The sequence below is a fragment of the Lutra lutra genome, chromosome 15, assembly GCF_902655055.1.
Source record: "Lutra lutra chromosome 15, mLutLut1.2, whole genome shotgun sequence".
NCBI classification, from domain to species: domain Eukaryota; kingdom Metazoa; phylum Chordata; class Mammalia; order Carnivora; family Mustelidae; genus Lutra; species Lutra lutra.
This window is the reverse complement of record NC_062292.1, coordinates 18,583,309-18,593,958: the sequence shown is the minus strand read 5'-3', so window position 1 is coordinate 18,593,958 and position 10,650 is coordinate 18,583,309.

The window sequence follows — 10,650 nt, the reverse complement described above, 5'->3', positions numbered from 1 at the left end:
CTTCTTCCACATCGTGAAGGAAATCAGGAAAATCTTATCAGGAAATAACCTGGCATCTACCTAATTCCATAGCTTAACCTACACAAGTGGACATATTTCCCCTGAAAGGCAGAGCTGGGCGTGTTTGGATTTCTTACCAAGGTGGGCAGGGTTGGGTTGCTGGGCTACGTGCGAGCAGGAGACACCAGGGAGCGCTGGTTGCTGAAGCCTGCGACTGCATCAGGTAGGAAGTCCAGGCGAAGGTTGGGGGTTGGTGTACAAGTTCACCCGTTAAAAGTCAGCACCTTGGAACGATTTCCACGGGCAGGGCTCTCTACCCTGAGGCCAATCAAGTGCTTGGGGTGAGTCCTGAGTTTCACAGGCCTGGAGTGCCCCCTGCAGGCCAAAACTGGCTGACAGCCCGCGACTGCCCAGGCCTTGGCTTTGCGGATGGGGAATAACCGGGTACCCGGATCCGGGCAAGGTCTGAGAGGCGCGGTCACAGGAGGGGCCTATTAGGAGTACAAAGCATCTGCCTAATTCTAAGCCTTAACCTACACACACGCGCATCGTACCCTGAAGGCGGAGGCCTCACCGCTTTACCAGGGCTAGATATGGCGGGCTGGCTGGGGTAACCTCCAGTAAGAGACTCCTGGGAGAACTGACTGGCACCAGAAGCTGGGACCCTATCAGGTAAACAGTTCACCTGGGGCCTGATTGTTACCCACTTCAGCGGCCGCCTCAGAGCAGTTTGGCGGGGGAAGGGCAGAGGGGTGGGCTCCCTCCACCCTCAAGACAATGCAGGTGTTTGGGGGATGAGCCCCAGTTTCAAAGGCCTGAGGGTCCCAGCGGCCCAAGTGCAGCTGATGGGGGGGAAAATACACACACACACACACACACACACAAACACACACACACACACACACCGTGTGTGTGTGTGTACATATATGTACATATATGTATTTATATATGGCACGTGGGAGGCGCAATGAGGCTCGCCAGGGACCGGGAACAGGGCAAGCATCAGGACAGGCTCGGGACCAGCAGAGAGCTGCTGGAGGTCCGAAACGTGGGCCTAATCTCAAGGCCAGTCTAACAATGTGGAATATTTACTCTAATGCAAAGCGGGAGGTTTTTCAACGGCCTTATGAGGGAGGGGCCAGGCAGGCATGAAAGGGCATCCTGGTTTTGGAGACACCCGGGAGTCCTCGTTCCCGGAGAAGCCCTGGACCCCATCCGGCAAGCACGGAGTCAGTCACCCATTTGCAGCTGCAGTCTCAGGGCGATTTTCAGAATGTTGGTTCCCTCCATGCCTGAGGCTCTGCTGGTGGTTACGGCCTGGCTGGAGCTTCGGATTGGCCCGAGGCTGGCTTATGAGTGTCTACTGCGCATGTGTGGGCTGTGCTGGCTGGGGTAGCCAAACCTCTGGAGCGCCAGCCTCCAGAGCCGCTGGGTCCCCGGAGCGGGCTTTCGGGGTTACAAGGCAACGGCCTGGTGATGAGCTTCACCTACCTAAGTGTGTATATTCCCGCCAAAGGCCAAGCCAGAATCATCAGGACTGCCTCGCCAGGGCTGGATCCCACGGGCTGGCTGGGTATCGTGAATAAGAGACACCTGGGAGCCCTGATTGCTGCAGAAGCTTGGGACCCCAGCACGCAGTAAGTCCACACGGGCCTAGGGATGGGCCCTCGCTGCACAGGCCTGGAGGGCCTCCGCCTCCCGAGGATGGCTGATGGGCTAGGAAATACACTGGTGTGAGATGCGTTGCTCAGGGAGCCTGGAGAGAGGGAGAGAGGCTAGGTGGAAGTACCAGGCATCTGCCTGATTCTAAGCCTTCACCCGCACGAATGGGCATGTTCCCGCTGAGGGCAGAGTGGGAGGATCTGGACTGCTTTGCCATTATGGGCTGGGAAGGCTATCTGGTGCATCCTTCAGTAAGACACCCCTGGGAGACTTAACTGCTGGAGAAGCGGGGGACTCCATCAGGCCTCGAGTCCCAGTGGGGACTGCCTATTGCCAGTTTCAACCTGCCACCTCAGAAGGATTTGGGGCAGTGGGCTCCTTCCATCCTGAGGCCATTAAGGTGGTCAGCTTCTGGCCAACAGTACCCAGACTTGGAGCGCCCCTGCAGCCCGAGTTTGGCTGACAGTGGGCCGACTGAGCAGGTTCGGGCAGCCAGGCTTCTGGAGCAGGTAAGGCCGGGTCACTGTAGGGGGCTATTGGCTACCAGTCCACATGGGGACTAACTATCACCCATTTGCAGCTCTGGGCTCAGAGTGATTTTCGGAAGCCTGCATGCAGGTGGTTGGGGCCCTGCCAGTTTCAAAGACTTGGATGGCCATGACTCCCCAAGGCCTGTCTGCGGGCATGTGCGGGCCTCCCAGGTCAGGTTAGTCAGAAACCTGTCAGAAGGAAGGTGGCAGGATTGGGCTCTTGTACTTACAAGGCTTCTGCCTAATTGTAAGCAGGTGCCTACACAAATGGACATATTCATGCTGAAGGCAGAGCTGGAGGACTGGACTGCCTTGCCCAGGGTATGCTCCAGTAAGGGACAGCTGAAGCCTTAAAAGCCCAGGACACCAGCAGAAAGCTGGTCAATCGGTCCACACCTGGACTGACAGTCACCAGTTTAAAGCTGCCACTTCAGAATGATTTCTCCATGTGGGCTCTTTACCCTGAGCTCCATAGGCCAGGAGGACCACGGCTCAACAAGTCTGGGGCACAGGGTGCATAATGTTCATGCAAGGGATTGACATCTCATAACAGCCAGGGACATGCACCTCGGCAAAACTGGGGGATTCAGGTCTCATGAGTGGGCTCTTTGGGGGATCCATGGCATCGACCTAATTTTAAGCCTTAATGTACACAAATTCACATGAAGTTAGTAAAAGCTGGAATCATCTGGATAGCCTTGCCAAAAGGGGGGCAGGTGGCCTGTCCGGGGCTATCCTCCACTGAAACACCTGGGAGTCTTGATTGTTGGTAACCTGGGACCCCATCAGGCAGCCGGTCCAAACGGGGGCTGGTTCTTTCTAGAATGCCTCAGAAGTTATTCTCAGGGGGTGTGCACCCTCCATCCTAGAGGATATGCAGGTGGCTGAGGACCAACCAGAGGTGCAGAGGCCTAAAGTCTCCTGGCTGCCCAGGGCTGATTGAGGGATGATGGAGTGCCTTCTGTGCATGCTGGGATTGAGCATTTAGGATAGCCCCGGCCTTCATGCAGGGGAAGTGTCAGGAGAAGCCTGGTCACAAGGGATGGTTGGTGGGGTATAAAGCACCTGCATAGTCAAAGCTCTAACCTACACAAATGTGCATGTACCCACAGAAGGCAAGGCTGCAGGAAACCACACTGCCTTGCCAGTGTCAAATGTTTTTTGGTAAATCTGAAGCTCCACTTGGCCTTATTAAATGATTTGTGAATTGGGCAGCAACCCGTCTAGCAAGCAGAGGAGATCTCCATTGAGCTAAACAAGAAAAAGGCTTTTAAAGGCAGAGAGAAGGCATTAAAAAAAGAGAGAGAAAGGAATTTATTAGCAAGGAATGCTATGTTTAGGTAAGGTTGCTTTTCTGTAGGGAGTGGAAGAGGTTTATGGGTCAATTTCCTGATATTGACAAGGAAATTCCGTGTTGGCTGGTTTAAGGTCACATTCCTGGGGTGGGGGTGGGGGTGGGGGGTTGGAGCTGCAGTTAGGTTGCCTATTAAGTCTTGGTTTACTGACTTGGTGCCTTGACCCAGGTGATGGTATTTTGGGCCTGCGGTTTTCTTTTTAAAAAATTTCCCCTTTTGATCAGCCCCAGGTTAACTGAGAGCTGTGATCAAACTTTCAGGCTTTAGCGCCGCTCTCAGCCTCGGCCTTACAGTTCTTGATGTTTCTGTGGTTCCTTTGCGTGGTATGCAGGGGTCGTGACTTTCTGGCTTAAACTCTGTGATATTTACAGGTTAAGACTTGAGGTTTACTTTCTTTAATTTGGCCACCCTCTTCTTCCTTCTTTTTGACATTGCAGGTTTAGTGTGATCGTTTGCTTGGTGGTTAGTGGCTCTACAGATGTATTTAAAGCTTTTGATGGGTTATTAGGGTTACTATAACCATAATTCCCAATGTTTGGAGAGCAGTTTGAAGCCATGGAAGCCAATTAAAATTAAACAAGTCAAAGTAAAACCCCTTGTGGAAGGAGTCCCCTCCTGAAGCCAAGTGGCTTGTTTTCTGACCTGATGTCATTGGGTTTTCATTTCCCCAGCAGTGTTAATGCAGGCAGGCCTAGCAGGTGCTGTTGGCCACAACACAGACACCTGCTTGCTCGTTAGAAAATAATCAAGATCCATCCTATTATCCAGAACAACTTTGGCCAATCTAAAGATCTTTGTTGAGCAGCTTTTTTTCTTTGCAGTTTCTGCAATAATTTTAAGAATTGAGAAGTTTTTTTTTTTTGTTTGTTTTTTTGTTTTTAAATTTTAGCCTCATTTATATTTATCCCTAACCAGGAAGGTGGGAACCTGCCCAAAGGAGTGAATCCTGTGAAAACCTCCTGCTTGGTCTTTGTAACTCAACAAGGTAAAGTCAGGGGAGTTGGCCAATGAGAAGTCTTATCTTGCTCTTTTCCTAGCTTGAAATAAAAGGTTTTATTAAGTTCCAGAGGTTACCCCCTTTAGCATGGGCCTGGGGGATAAAGATGAGGGTATTATCTTTCCAGGCTAATGCCAGACTTAAGGAAAGAAGGAGGAGGAGAAGGGGTTTTATGTTCAGTTAGAGTATGAAATTTTGATTCGTTGTCTTGGGTAGAAATAGTCTGCCTCAATGTCAGGGACATTTCTTCCTCGTTAATTTGATCTGGAGGCCTTTAGTGTCTGTACAGGACCAGGAGGTAGTTGGAGCCTTTTTGGGGCATGTGATGTGTAACCAAGGCTCAATACCATCTAATTTGGCCACAGTGTCAGCGATCAGGAGCACTTGGTAAAGTCCCTTCCTTTGGGGCTCAAGAGCTCTTTTTTCCTCTGTTGAACTTTATAAAATATCGAAATCACCAGGCTCTAAACTGTGGCCAGTGGGAGCCACTGAATTGTAATCTGCAAGGTTTCTTTAGCCTTCGGATGATAGGTGTGAACATAACACGTGAGAGACTTAAGGAGCTGGTCATACCAGCATGGGACAATTCTAAGTTTGTAAGGTTTTGTTAAGGCTTGTGTGATTTGCCCAGTGAAGTTGCTGCCTCAGTTACTGGAGATTAAAGATACATATATCCTAAATGGGAAACATATTTTTGAACAGTTTACCATCCCTACCCACCCCCACCCCCCCGCCCCACATAAGGCATCAGCCTTATGGCCAGGAAAGGCTTTAACCCCTCCAGAAAAACATACACACAATAATAAAAATATATTAGTAATGCAAACGAAATGGCAGTTGAAAGAAGTCTCAATGTAGATGTACAAAGGGCCCAGAGGGAGGAGGTCTGATGCTTCCTGGGGACAAAAGCTGTTTTTTCCAGGATTATGGACCTGAGCAGTCAGATGTTGTTTGTAGAATGTTTTTGTGTTTTATGGAAGTTTCTCCACTAATGTGTATATATAATTTGAGTCCTCTTAAGTGCACTTAAAGGGGTGAAGGGATGTAAACATCAAACAATGGGGTTTGTTAGGGAGCTGGGAAGAACCAGGTGACTGTTTTGGTTTTTCCATAGGCTGGACTTTAATTTACGGCCATTTTTAATGCACCTTAATTTCTCTGATTCAGGAGCACAGTGTTGCTATAAGGATGGCAAAAGTCTGGCAGTGAGGGCCCGTTTTTTTTTCTAGATGCAGAGTGGACTTTAAATATGCTACAATCTTTATAGATGCTGTTTTTGCTGTCTTTACGTGAAAACCAGCTGATGACATATTAACTTTTCTTTTTAAAGATTTATTTTCCACAAAACTTTTGTAACTTTCTTTTTTACATTCTGATTTTGTTCTTTTTTAAAAAATGACAAGCCTCCCCCTGGAACAAAATTCCACTCTTACGCTTACAAAAAAATGCATCTCCATTTCTTTTTATTATGATAATGATGATGATGATATTATATTAGTCACCATACAGTACATCACTAGTTTTTGATGTAGTGTTCCATGATTCATTGTTTGCGTTTAACACCCAGTGCTCCATGCAATCCGTGCCCTCCTTAATACCCATCACTGGGCTAACCCATCCCTATACCCCACTCCCCTCTAAAACCTCATTTTGATTTCCAGAGTCCATAGTCTCTCATGGTTCATCTCCCCACTCTGATTTTCCCTGCTTCATTTTTCTAATATCCTCCATGCTATTCCTTATATTCTACGCATAAGTGAAACCATATAACTGAATTTCTCTGCTTGCCTTATTTCACTCAGCCTAATCTCTTCCAGTTCTGTCCATGTTGATGCAAAATTTGGGTATTCATCCTTTCTGATGGCTGAGTAATATTCCATTGTATATATGGACCACATCTTCTTTATCCATTCATCTGTTGAAGGGCATCTTGGCTCTTTCCAGAGTTTGGCTCTTGTGGACATTGCTGCTATGAACATTGAGGTGCCTGTGGCTCCTTTTTTCACTACATCTGTATCTTTGGGGTAAATGCCCAGTAGTACAATTTCTGGGTCATAGAGTAGCTCTATTTTTAACATTTTGAGGAAACTCCACACTGTTTTCCAAAGTGGCTGCACCAGCTTGCATTCCCACCAACAGTGCAAGAGGGTTCCCCTTTCTCCACAACCTCTCCAGCATTTGTTGTTTCTTGCCTTGTCAATTTTTGCCATTCTGACTGGTGTAAGATGGTATCTCAGTGTAGTTTTGATTTAAATTTCCCTGATGGCTAATGATGATGAACATTTTTTTTATGTGTCTTTTAGCCATTTGTGTATCTTCTTTGTAGAAGTGTCTACTTGTGTCTTTTGCCCATTTTTTGACTTGATTAATTGTTTTTTTGGGTATCGAGTTTGAGAGTTCTTTATAGATCTTGGATACCAGCCCTTTATCTGTAGTGTCATTTGCAAATAACTTCTCCCATTCCGTGCGTTGCCTCTTTGTTTTGCATCTCCATTTCTTATACTTTCTGGTACTGAAAACACATGGTACTTTCCTGGCATATGGAGATGTTTCCCTTATTATTTTTAGTAGTTTTAGTTATGTACATTAATTGGAATTTTTAACCATTAGAAGCCTTAACTCAGTAAAACTAAGTAGTAAGCAATTGTGAACTGTTAGACCAGTATTCTTTAGATTCATAAATTTATGTACACATTTTATAATTTCTAGAAACATCCTTCTTCATAGTACAATCTTTCAATAAGTCACAAAATATGTTTTCTAATTTTTTGAATTTATTTTTAGTTTCTCTGTAATGGAAGCCAAAAGTACATAAACCTATGTTCATTAATTAATGTTTAGTAGCTTTCAGTAAGTCACAAAATATGTTTTCTAATTTTTCGAATTTATTTTTAGTTTCTCTGTAATGGAAGCCAAAAGTACATAAACCTATGTTCATTAATTAATGTTTAGTAGCTTATCTTATGTGGAAATAATCTAGTTATTTAGTGAATTTAACTCATGAGTTGATTTAGTAAAACTTCGATTCAGGTTACCACAAAGATTTGGGGAAACCGTTTTTAACTACATATACCATAAGATGTAATAGTTGAAAAAATATATCCATAGTGGTGCCTGGGTGGCTCAGTCATTAAGGGCTGCCTTGGGCTCAGGTCATGATCCTGGGGTTCTGGGATTGAGCCCCATGTTGGGCTCCCTCCTAGGCGGGAGGCCTGCTTCTCCCTCTCCCACTCCCCCTGCTTGTGTTCCCTCTCTTGCTATCTCTCTCTCTCTGCCAAATAAATAAATAAAATCTTAAAAACATGTATCCACAAACTCTTGTTTTACTTATGTGTAAATCATTTTGCTCTCAATAATTATGTTTCAATTACCCATGAAAATTTTATGAACTATCAGATAATGTCAACCATTCTTCCAAGCTATTCTTTTTTTGTTGACAGATCTTATAAGAGGTAACATAAACTTATTTGGCTAGTAAGCTCAAGAATAAGAGTGTCAGATTTAATATCGATAAATCTAAAGACCTGTTTAATTAAGCCAAGAACATTAAATTAGCCTTAATATTAAATATTTTCCCAAAGTATACTTGAAAAACATTTGTAGCTGTCCAGTTTTCCTAACACCATTTATTGAAGAGATTTTTTCCCCCACTGTATATTCTTGCCTCCTTTGTCATTTATTAATTGACCATGTAAGTCTGGGTTTATTCTGGGCTGTCCTATCCCATTGCTCTATGCTTTTTTAAAGAAATATTTTATCTATTTATTTGAGAGAGAGAATGTGCATGTGACAGGGTGTGAGCATGAGTGGAGGGAGGGATGGAGGGACAAGTAGACTCCCTGCTGAGTGGGGAGCCCAATGCAGGGCTCAATCCCAGGACCCTGAGATCATAACCTAAGCAGAAGTCAGACATTTAACCAACTGAGCTGCCCAGGTGCCCCTCCATTGATCTATGTTTTAATTTTTGTGCAAGTACCATGCTGTAGCTTTGTTTATGTCTTGAAATCTGGGATTGTGATACTGCTAGCTTTGTTCTTCTTTCTCAAGATTTCTTTGGCTATTTGTGTTTTTTTTTTTGGGGGTTTCATACAAATGTTAGGATTATTTGTTCTAGCTCTGTGAATAATACTGTTGGTATTTTGAGAAGGATTACACTGAATCTGTATATCCTTTGCCCTTCTAACAATATTAATTCTTCCAATCCATTAACATGGTATGTCTTTCCATCTGTATCATCTTCAGTATCTTTCATCAATAGTTTGTTTTCAGAGTACAGATCTTTTACCTCTTTGATTTATTTCTAGGTATTTTATTCATTTTGATGCCATTGTAAATGACACTGCTTTCCTAATTTCTCTTTCTGGTACTTTGTTATTAGTTTATAGGATCACAACAGATTTTTGCATATTAATTTTAGATCCTGGAACTTTACTGAATTCATTTATTACTTCTAGTAGTTTTTGGTGGAATCTTAAGGGTTTTCTATGTATAATATTATGTCATATGCAAATAGTGACAGTTTTACTACTTCCTCACAAATTTGGATACCATTTATTTAGTTAGTTAGTCTGATTGCTATGGCTAGGATTTCCAGCACTATGTTGAATAAAAGGGAAGAGAGTGGATCTTCCTTTCCTGTTTCTCAACTTAGAGGGAAAGCTCCGAGTTTGTCACCACCGAATACAATGTTATGTGTGGGTTTGCTATATATGGCCTTTATTATGTTGAAGTACGTTCCCTCTAAACTCCTTTGAGGAGAGTTTTTAATCATAAATGGCTGTTAAATTATGTCAAATGCTTTTTCTGCATGTATTAAGATGATCTTATGATTTTTATCTTTCCTTTTGTTAATGTATCACATGGATTGATTTGTGAATATCAAACCATCCTTGCATCCCTGGAATAAATTCCTAACTTGATCATGGTGAATGAGGCTTTTAGTATATTGTTGAATGAGGTTTGCTAATATTTTGTGAGGATTCTTACCTCTATGTTTCTCAAGGCTATTGAGCTGTAGGTTTTTATTTATTTTTTATTTTATTTATTTATTTATTTATTGTACAGTTTTTGGTTTAGGTATCAAGGAAATACAAGCTTCATAGAATGTATGTAGAAGTTTTTCTTCCTCTTCTGTTTTTTGGAATAGTTTGAGAATAAGTATTAACTCTTCCTTATATATTTGGTACAATTTACCTGGTCCTGACCTTTTGTTTGTTGGGAGTTTTTGATTACAGATTCAATTTTGTTACTAGTAATTAGTCTGTTGAGGTTTTCTATTCTGGATTCATTTTTGGAAGATTGTATGTTTCTAGGAATTCTTCTGTTTCTTCTGTGTTGACCATTTGTTGGGATATAATTTTTCACAGTAGTATGTTATACTACGTTGTAATTCTATGGTATCTGTTATTTCTCCTTTCATTTCTGATGTTATTTATTTGGCTCCTCTGTCTTTTTTTTTTTTTTTTTTTATGAGTCTTGCTAAAGTTTATTTTATTTTATTTATTTATTTATTTTTTATTTTTTTTTATTTTATTTTTTTAAGATTTTATTTATTTATTTGACAGAGAGAGATCACAAGTAGACGGAGAGGCAGGCAGAGAGAGAGAGAGAGGGAAGCAGGCTTCTTGCTGAGCAGAGAGCCCGATGTGGGACTCGATCCCAGGACCCTGAGATCATGACCTGAGCCGCTTAACCCACTGGGCCACCCAGGCGCCCTATTTATTTATTTTAAAGTAATCTCTACACCCAATGTGGGGCTTGAACTTATAACCCTGAAGAGTTGCATGTTATTCCTACTGAGCCAGCCAGATGATCTAAGTCTGGCTAAAGTTTTACCTATTTTGTTTATCTTTTTAAAGAATTAGCTCTTAGTTTCCTTGTGTTTTTTTTTTTTAAGTCTCTATTTCATTTATTCCTACTCTGTGGCCTTTATTATTTCCTCCATTCTATGAGCTTTAGGTTTTGTTCTTCTTTTTCTAGTTCCATTAGCTGTAAGGTTAAATTGCTTACTTGAGATTTTTCTTGTTTTTTTTTGAGGTAGACCTATATCCCTATAAACTTCCCTCTTTGAACTACTTTTGCTGTATCTCCAGATTTTGGACCATTG